At 44.1% G+C, this 10,370-nt stretch overlaps 1 protein-coding gene across 2 annotated transcripts in view; it reads right to left on the minus strand.

Moving 5' to 3' along the window:
- Positions 1-10,160, minus strand: part of rassf4a (Ras association domain family member 4a) — a 327,866-nt gene extending 317,706 nt beyond the window's left edge. The window contains exon 1 of one of the 2 annotated variants that reach the window (XM_063070316.1): positions 10,093-10,160. The gene's annotated coding sequence lies outside the window, so the exon portion shown is untranslated. Of the gene's footprint in view, positions 1-4,044; positions 4,064-10,092 lie in introns of those variants that run through there. The other variant, XM_063070317.1, reaches the window with a different exon arrangement.
- Positions 10,161-10,370: the final 210 nt, after the last annotated feature.

A 10,370-nucleotide genomic window follows, 5' to 3' on the forward strand; every position in this document is an offset into this window, starting at 1 on the left:
CTGTGCCGAAACTTTATTCCGCTCGTCCCATTGACCTGCATCCACTCCATAACCCTCCAGACCTCTCCCATCTATGCATCTATCCAATTTATTCTTAAAACTTAAGAGTGAGCCCGCATTTACCACGTCAGATGGTAGCTCGTTCCACACTCCCACCACTCTGAGTGAAGAAGTTCCCCCTAATATTCCCCCTAAACCTTTCCCCTTTCACCCTAAAGCTATGTCCTCTAGTATTTATCTCTCCTAATCTAAGTGGAAACAGCCTATTCGCATTTACTTTGTCCATACCCCTCATAATTTTGTAAACCTCTATCAAATTCCCCCTCATTCTTCAACGGTCCAAGGAATAAAGTCCTAACCTGTTCAAACTTACCCTGTAACTCAACTCCTGAAGACCCAGCAACACCCTCGTAAGTCTTCTCTGTACTCTCTCAATCTTACTGTTAGGTGACCAGAACTGCACACAATACTCCAAATTCGGCCTCACCAATGTCTTATACAACCTCCCCAGAGTATCCGAGCTCCTATACTCAATACTTTGATTTATGAATGCCAAAATCATGACTAAGCTAAGGCAATGGATGGGCAAGTCCTGTGGTCCAGGCCCGAAAGTGATTGGCAAGTTCAGAGGTCAACACCCAGCGCTCAGTCAGGTCCATTGGGCAAAGCCAAAGGTCAAAGTCCAGCATTCAGCAAGTCTGGAGGTAAAATCCTAAAAGTCAAATCTGAAGTCTGTGAGCCCAGTGGTCAAGTCTGGTCCTGGGATGGATCGTTGGAGGCCAGATGTCTGAAAGTCCAGGGCTGCGTGCAGGAGGACGGAAATTGGCTTGCCTGTGTGTGAGTGAGTGGATAGCTGAGGGGTGAGAAAAGGGCTTGTTTTGTTGTTGTTGTTCTGCTGATCATTGTCAGCATGCCACGTTGGTGCCAGAATACGTGGCAACATTTGAGGGCTGCTGCCCTCAATCCTTGACGTGTTGGCTGTTAATGCAAATGAGCACAAATTACCTAGCAATGTAATATTCATTGCTAAGGCCCCACCATCATAGTTGCTCAGGAACTCAGCTGAAAGGGGCTGCAGAGGGTTATAAACTTAGTCAGCTCCATCATGGGCAGTAACCTCCCTGCTATTGACTGCTGTGTACATACATCTGCTGATGCTTCTGGACACATCTTCAGTGATGTTCCTGGAATTATCGGGTGTTCCGGGCACTATGGGGTGACTCCGGGCCTGGCCCCTCCTTCGTCTCACCAGGTTGGACACCTGCGCATTGTGCTGCTCCTGCTCCCGCCAAACACTTCATCCTCGCTTGGTGGATCTTCAAGCCGCGATCGTTCTTGCAGATTTTGCCACATGCACACTGCTTCCTCATCGTCATTTGTTCAATGCCTGGGTCTGATGTCGCTGTGTCCATCCGACTGGGGTGCTCATCCTCCCACCCCCCCACCTCTCGGGCACCCCTAGGGGTATCTTTCCCTTAGATTCATTGTAGCTTTTGTGGGGGTCCTCCTCTCAGAAGACACAGATTGGGTTGCCAGCCCGTTCTGCCCTGGTTGCCATCTCTCCGGGCTGTCACTGGCTCTCCAGTCGTCACCACTCTTTTCGTGGTTGTCACCCAGTCTTTCCTGGAGAACATCTTCAAAGGGCAGCAAACATCATTATGTACCTCATCACCCAAGGCATGTGCTCTTCTTCATACAACCTTCTGGAAGGAGGCACAGGAGCCTGAAGATTCATATTCAATGTTTTAGGAATAGCTTCCTCCCCTCTGCCATCAGATTTCTGAACGGTCCATGAATCCATGAACACTACCTCACTACTCCCCTTTTGCACAACACAACCTCGAACAGAAGAGATAACTTCACTTGTCCCATCCCTAACTGTTCCCACAAACTCTGAATTCACTTTCAAGGACTCTTTATCTCATCTTCTTGATATTTAACGCTCATTTTTTTTTCTCTTTTGTATTTGTAGTTTGTTGCCTTTTGCACATTGGTTGTTTGTCCTATTTTGGTTGTGGTCTTTCATCAATTCCATTATGGTTCTTGGATTTACTAAGTATGCCTGCAAGAAAACAAATCTCAGGGTTGTACATGGTGGCATATATCTACTTTGAAATCATCCATATCGTGTTCTTTTGACTGTAAATGAACAAAGTCAGTGCAAATACCTAGTGCAGATAATGGACTGCATTCATGCGATGCTCTCGATGACTGCATTCTCCAAATCTTCAGTTTCATTGTAACATTAAAGATGTTACCTTCAAAGCAGAACCTACAAAGAACTTGACACCTTCAAGTTCTTTGTAGTTTCTAACTTGCTGAAGTAGAGAAATAATTTCATTTTCACTCCCAGCCATTTCTCGCATTTCCAAACCTGAATGTTTGAAATCGCAGTGAGCAAGTCAGTTCCGACTTGTCTTACTGCTCGTTTCTTGCCAACTATCAGTGACAAAAGATCACAACTTTTTGAACACAAACACTTACAACTGATGGTATTTAAAATTGTTCGCTTGAAGCATGGTGTTGTGTCTAATGGCCGTGCAAGTGCATGTGACTGACACTAGTTAGAACCTGTTCGGCAACAGTCTCCTGCCCCAATTAAGTGGCATAGCATCCCAAATAAACGAAGGGAATCCCAGCTATTTTCTCGATTAGTTTTCGTTCCTTAAGGGTTGTCCCAAATAAATGGCTGCCCCAATTAACCGATGGTCTATATTACTGGAATCAACTGTATATCACTAGTTCCTCATCTCCTCCACAAGTCCAAATCCAAGAACTCTCTTCCCACGAAACTTTCACCAGAAGTACTGTAGCGGAAAGAGAAGTTGGTTTACCATCAACTTCTCCAGAGTAGTGATGGACAATAATAACTGTGCGTGTTGGTTAAAGACAGTAAATAAAGAGAAGGGCAATGCAATACGAGATATGAAATTATTACATCTCTTATTGATGTGGTAATTAAGAATTGTTGTTGGGGAAAGAATAGTGAAGGCTAATAACTAGTAAACAGGAATGTGGATTGTGCTACTGTAGTAACAGAGAACCACAAAGCCTAGAAGCAGAAACATGAAATGCAGTAGCGATGATGTCCAAGTTTCAGGAATTTCACTACTTGTATTATAGTGTGCACCCATTGCTGTAGTACAAAACTCTGTTAGACCATTGCTGTTAGACCTGTGGATTATCATTTTATTCTGTAATCAGAACCTAATCTGTTACCCAAGTCTTCCTGTAGCCACCATCCTGATATCAAAATGCAATTTTACTGGTGATCTCGGCAACTAGAAATGTAAAAGCTGCACCTAATCCATGCTCAGGTAGATCGGATTGGACTGGTCCCCTGGTGCGCACCAGTTGGTAATAAATTACCTATTATTTCAAATTTCAACTCTCTGTGATCTTTCAGCTCGCTCCTACAAGAGTGCTGTCAATTAAGCCACCAAGTCAAAACTTCTGTGCTTACGATTGACAAAGGAAGTGTAGATTTACTTCATGCAATGCTACTCATTTACTCTTTTTTTTAAAAAAAGGAGATCCAGCACGGCAACAGGCTCTTCTGGCCCAATGAGGCCCGTGCCACCCATTTACACCTATGTGACCAATTAACCTAATAACAGGAGGAAACCAGAACATACAGAGGAAATACACAAGGTCACAGGGAGAACGTACAAACTCCTTCCAGACAGCCGCGGCAACGGAATCCGTGTCGCTGACACTTTAATAGTGTTACATTATTGTTGCCACTCATGAAATAACATCTGTAGCATTAGAGTACAAGGCAGGCCAATACTAAACCTGCATTCCTATATGGGAGTTGTCTGATGATGTACAACAATACACAGTTTTTTACATTCTCAGAGTTTTATCTCTGGATAAATTGTCATAGAGTTCCACAGTTTCACATTCTCAGAGTTTTATCACTGGATAAATTGTCACAGCGTGGAATCAGACCCTTCAGCCAACTCATCCATACTGACCCAGATGCCTGTGTAAGCTAATCCCATTTGTCTGTAATTGGCTCACATCCCCTTTCTATCCACATACCTGTCCAAATGTCTGTTAAATATTGGATTGTACCTCCGTCAACAACTTCCTCTGGCAGCTCGTTCCATTTACTGACCATCCTCTGCATGAAAATGTTAAGACCATAAGACATAAGATCAGAATTAGGCCATTCAGCCCATCATTAGCGCTGCCATTCAATCATGGCCGATTTATTATCGCTTTCTCTCTCTCAACTCCATTCTCCTGGCTTCTCTCCATAACCTTTGATACCCTGACTAATCAAGACTCTATCAACCTTTGCTTTAAATATACCCAATGTCTGCAGCAGTGAATTCCACAGATTCACCTTCCTCTGGCTAAGAAATTCCTTCTCATCTCTTCCAAAGAGATGTCTTTCTATTCTGAGTCTCCGTACTCTGCCCCTAGACTACGACACTGCAGGAACATCCTCTGCAAGTCCACTCTATTTCAGCCTTTAAAAATTTGATATGCTTCAATGAGATTCTCCTCATTTTTCTAAACTCCAGTGAGTACCAGTGCCGAGCCATCAAACCCTCTTCATACACTAACTCATTCCCTGCATCATTCTTGTGAACCTCCTCTGAACCCTCTCCAATGTCAGCACATCTTTTTTCGAAAAGGGGCCCAAAACTGCACACAATACTTCAAGGGAGGCCTCACCAATGCATTCTAAAGTCTTAGTGTTACATCTTTGTTTTTATACTGTATTCTAGTCCCCTTGAAATGAATGCTAATATTGCACTTACTTTCCTCACCATAGATTCGAGCTGCAAGTTAACCTTTAGGGAATCTTGCATGAGGATTCCCAATGCTGTTGCACCTCAGATTTTTAAATTTGCTCCCTGCTTAGAAAACAGTCCACCCTTCTACTACCAAGGTGCATGACCATACACTTCCCAAATCTCTATTCAATCTGTCACTTTTTTTGCCTATTCTCCTAAACTAAATACTTCTGCAGCTTCTCTGCTTCCTCAACACTATCTGCCCTTCGATTTATCTTCGTATTGTCTGTTACTTGGCCACAAATCCATCCATTCCATCATCCAAATCACTGACATATAGATAAAAAGATTCTCTGTTCCAACACCGATCCCCATGGAACAGCACTAGTTACTGGCAGTCAATCAAAATAGGTTCCCTTTATTCCATTCTTTGCCTCCTACCAATCAGCCAATGCTCTATCCATTCTTGTATATTTCCTGTAACATCATAGATTCTTACCCTGTTAAGCAACCTCAATTGCAGCAACTGGTCAAAGGCCTTCTGAAAATCCAAGCACACAACATCCACCAATTCTCTTTTGTCTATCTGCTTGTTATTTCCTCAAAGAATTCCAACAGATATTATCCCTTAAGAAAACCATACTAACTTTGGCCTATTTTATCATAAATGCATTGAATGTATGCATTGTTGTATGATGTAGGCCAGAGGTCTCCAACCACCGGGCTGTGAGGAAACGATATGAGTCAGCCGCACCTTTCCTCATTCCCTGTCACGCACTGTTGAACTTGAACATAGGGTTCCCAACTGTCCCGTATTTGCCGGGACATCCCGTATTTTGGGTTAAATTGGTTTGTCCCATACGGGACCACCCTTGTCCTGTATTTCCCCCGCTAAGGTACAGCGTTACTATGAAACCTTTCGTGGGCGTGAAGCAAAGAAGCAATTACCATTAATTTATATGGGAAAATTTTTTTGGCGTTCTCAGACCAAAAAATAACCTACCAAATCATTCCAAATAACACACAAAACCTAAAATAACTCTGACATCTAGTTATATCATAGCAGGAATGATATGATAAATACACAGCCTATATAAAGTAGAAATAATGTATGTACAGTGTAGTTGGGAAGATTAAACCAAAACCGATTTGTGGGGGAAAAATCAGCACGTACACGCATGTGCACACAGATGCCCGCGCAAGGCTCCTTGGTCATGGTAGTCTGCTGGGGTAAAGACAAGTGCCCTGTCAACACACACAAAAATTGCTGGTGAACGCAGCAGGCCAGGCAGCATCTATAGGAAGAGATACAGTCAACGTTCGGACCAGGACCCTTCGTCAGGATTTGACTGCTACTTTTGTCCCTTATTTGGGAGTGAGAAAGTTAGCAACCCTAACTGTAAAAGACATGTTGAGGTGAGTTTAACCCTACTTGAACAACCACCCACCCCCCACCCCCCACCGGTCGGCCGGTCCACAAGAATATCGTCAATATTAAACCGATCCGCTGTGCAAAAAAGGTTGGGGACCCCTGATGTAGGTAATCATGATTTATGACCATGATTGTTCTCGGCAAATATATCTTCAGAAGTAGCTTGCCATTGCCTGTTTTAGTGTAGTAAAGACAGGCAACTCCAGTCATTATCGATACTCTTCAGAGATTGTCTGCCTGGCATCTGTGGTCACATAACCAGGACTTGTGATATGCACCAGCTGCTCATACGACTATCGACCACCTGCTCCTACAGTTTCATGTAACCCTGATCAGGGGGCTAAGCAAATACTACACCTTGCTCATAGGGAATCTGCACCCTACTGGAGGAACGGAGTGCCTTACACCTCCTTTGGTGGAAATGCATCTCCACCCCGCCACCCACATATGTCTCCAAGTTATCCTGAAAGCTCATCTTTAACAATCGACTCCATCATCTTCCCAACCACTGAGGTCTAGTTAACTGCCCTATAACTTACTTTCTTCTGCCCCCACCTCTGAATAATGGAGTGACATTTGCTGTTTTCCAGTTCTCTGGAACCATTCAAGAATCTTGTGTTTCATGAAAGCTCATTGCTAATGCCTCCACAATCTCTTCAGCTATCTCGTTCAGAACCCTGGAGTGTAGTCTATCTGGTCCAGGAGACTTTATCTACCTCCAGATCATTTAGCTTCCCAACTGCCTTCTCTCTGGTAATAACAACCACACTCACTTCTGCCCCCTGACACTACTGAACTTCTCTCATTTTTCTGTTCCCCATTACTACCTCTCCAGTGTTATTTTCCAGCAGTGTAATATCTACTCTTGCCTCTTTTACACTTTACATACCCCAAAAAAAAACCTTTGCTATTATGTTGGCTTTGACTTCCCTTGTCAACCAGTTGTGTTATCCTGCCTTTAGGATACATCATCTTCTTTAGGATGCATCTCTCCTGCACCTTCCGGATTTCTCCCAGAAACTCATGACATTGCTGTTCTCCCATCATTCCTAGTGTCCCCTTCCAGTCAACTTTGGCCAACTCCCCGATAAAAATCTGCAACTTTCTTTAATCCACTGGAATACTGATACATCTGACTTTTGCTTCACCCTCTCAAATTGCAGGGTGAATTGTAATATATTGTATTAACCACCTCCTGAGGGTTCCTTTACCGCAAGCTTCCAAATCAAATCCAGTTCATTGCGCAACATAGTCATAGTCATACTTTATTGATCCCGGGGGAACTTGGTTTTTGTTACAGTTGCACCATAAATAATAAATAGTAATAGAACCATGAACAGTTAAATAGTAATATATAAATTATGCCAGTAAATTATGAAATAAGTCCAGGACCAGCCTATTGGCTCAGGGTGTCTGACCCTCCAAGGGAGGAGTTGTAAAGTTTGATGGCCACAGGCAGGAATGACTTCCTATGATGCTCTGCATCTCGGTGGAATGAGTCTCTGGCTGAATGTACTCCTGTGCCCAACCAGTACATTATGTAGTGGATGGGAGACATTGTCCAAGATGGCATGCAACTTAGACAGGATCCTCTTTTCAGACACCACCGTGAGAGAGTCCAGTTCCATCCCCACAACATCACTGGCCTTACGAATGAGTTTGTTGATTCTGTTGGTGTCTGCTACCCTCAGCCTGCTGCCCCAGCACACAACAGCAAACATGCAATCCTGAATAACTGTTCCCCTAGTGGGCTCAACCATGAGCTGCTCTAAAAAGCCTCCTCATCGGCATTCTACAAATTTTCTCTCTTGGGATCCAGCACCAACCTGATTTTCGCAATCTACGTGCATACTGAAGCCCCCCATGACTTATCACAACATTGCCCTTTTCACATGCGTTTTCTTTCTCGCATTGTAATTTGTAGTCAGCATCCTAGCTACTTTCGGAGGCTATAACTCCCAAAGGAATTTTGTACCCTTGTAGTCTCTTAACTCTACACACAAGGATTCTACATCTTCCAATCCTATGTCACCTCTTTCTAATTATTTTGATTTCAGTTTTTACCAACAGCACCACGCCACCTCCTCTGCCAACCCACCTTTCCTTTTGATACAATGAGTATCCTTGGATGCTTATCTCCCAGCTACAACTCAGTGGTGCCCATGTCATTCCTGCCAATCTCCCTGCTACAAGACATCTACCTTTTTGTTCCATATACGGTATGCATTCAAATACAACACCTCCAACTGTGCATTCATCACCCTTTTTTGATCTTGTCCATCTGTTACACTGCATCTCATCCCACTGACTGCAATTTTGCCCCATCATCTCTGCACTGTCCTTCTTCACAGTCTCACTACACACAGCTTCTGCTTATATCCCAACTGCCTTATCCTCAGCCCAATCACTTTAGTTCCCATTCACCTGCCAAATTAGTTTAAGCCCTCCCCAAGAAACCTGCCTGCAAAGATATTGGTCCCTCTTGAGTTCAGATGTAATCCATCCCTTTTGTACAAGTTATACCTTCCTCGAGGGAGATCACAACAATCTACAAATCTGAAGCCCTGCACCGGTTCCTCAGCCAAATCATCCTATTCTTACCCTCACCGGCATGTGGTACGGGCAGAGATTACTACCCTGGATATTGCCAGTAGCATCATACTGTTGTATGTTTAACGATATATATTATATGCATTTGATATGAGCTTGCACATCTTCAGAATGCCTTTTAAGAATCTGATGTTAATATTATTTTATGTGCTCCGTGGTATACATACTGTGCTCTGCACGTGATGAACGTTTTGTTTAGCTGTATACATATACAGCTGAATGACAAGAAAAGTTGAACTTGACGTAACTAAAGTAATCCACAAAATATAGATCATTGAGTAAGAGACGACTATCAAGCCCTCGACTCCAAGCACCCGCTAGAGACTGTCCTTGCCGTACCAGAATTAAATGGAAAAGCTGTTTTTGTGTGAAAATGACAATATATTCAGGAGGCTGGAATGAGACTGTGAATGACATTCACGAAACAGACATAACTAACCAACAGTAAAACATCTGCGTGTGAAACAATACAGCGATAAAAATAACACATTTCCTCTCATTCCAGAAACACTTTTATAAAAGACCGCACAGCTTTACAATGTAGAATAGTACAGCGCAGGAACAGGTCTGTGCCAAACACGAAACCAAATTAAACTAAATCCCCTTCTGCCCGCACATGGTCCATATCCATCCATTCCTGAATATTCATGCGCCTGTCTAAAAGTCTCTTAATCGCCGTTATCCAATCATGTCCTTCCATCACTCCCGATTGCAGGAAACCTTCATTCTCTGAATAAAAACTTACCCGCACACCCCCATTAAACTTTCTGCCCTCTCACCTAAAAGTATTCTAAGTGTTAGCATCAATTCTAAGTTTAACAAACTCCGGAGATACAGTTTCCACTAATGGGAACACATAACTTTTTCAGTAGTGGGAAGCTTCATGGTGATGAGTTATGTTCGTGAAGCGAAGGCACCCCGGGCTCTCTCCGTCCCCAGGCACCGTCACCCACCTGTTCTCCGGCAACACAATTAGTCTGCGGACAATTAGAGATCTCACACAGCTGCGGCCCACAGCCAATGGAGCCGCGCACTCTCACCATCAGTACACAGCTTTAGGCTTTTAAAATATCCCACTCCAGCACACATCTTCAGCAGTTTAAAGTAGAATAAACCTGAGTTTCAAACTTAACATCTGTAATGGAGTTTAAGGATTGATACAGAAACTCCCATGACAAAATCAGCAGAAACTCGGCTCCACAGCCCTCCCTCCGCTGATGATGGAGCTCGAAACTAACCACCCTGCCAATACCCCTTCTCCCCACCTCACGACAGGCCCGTGGATAAAAACTCCCACTTTACCATCTCACCGCGCCGACAGCGGATCCTCACCCGTCCCTGCCTCAGTCAGCGGCCGCCGCCGTCTCCAGCCTGCGAGCCCTGAGCGACATGAGCCGCAGCCACTCAGAACGCGAGCTTCTGCCACGAGTCCCGCCTCCAACCAATCAGGCAGGCACGGCGGGGCGGGCACTGGAAGCAGTAACTTTGTATCGCTGTCGGTTACTAAGTTGCGGAGAGGGTGGGGCTTGGTAAATGGGGAGGGAGAGGGGTGATGGATGGGGAGGGGCTGAGGGGAGGGA

The sequence above is a fragment of the Mobula hypostoma genome, chromosome 18 (assembly GCF_963921235.1).
Source record: "Mobula hypostoma chromosome 18, sMobHyp1.1, whole genome shotgun sequence".
NCBI lineage: Eukaryota > Metazoa > Chordata > Chondrichthyes > Myliobatiformes > Myliobatidae > Mobula > Mobula hypostoma.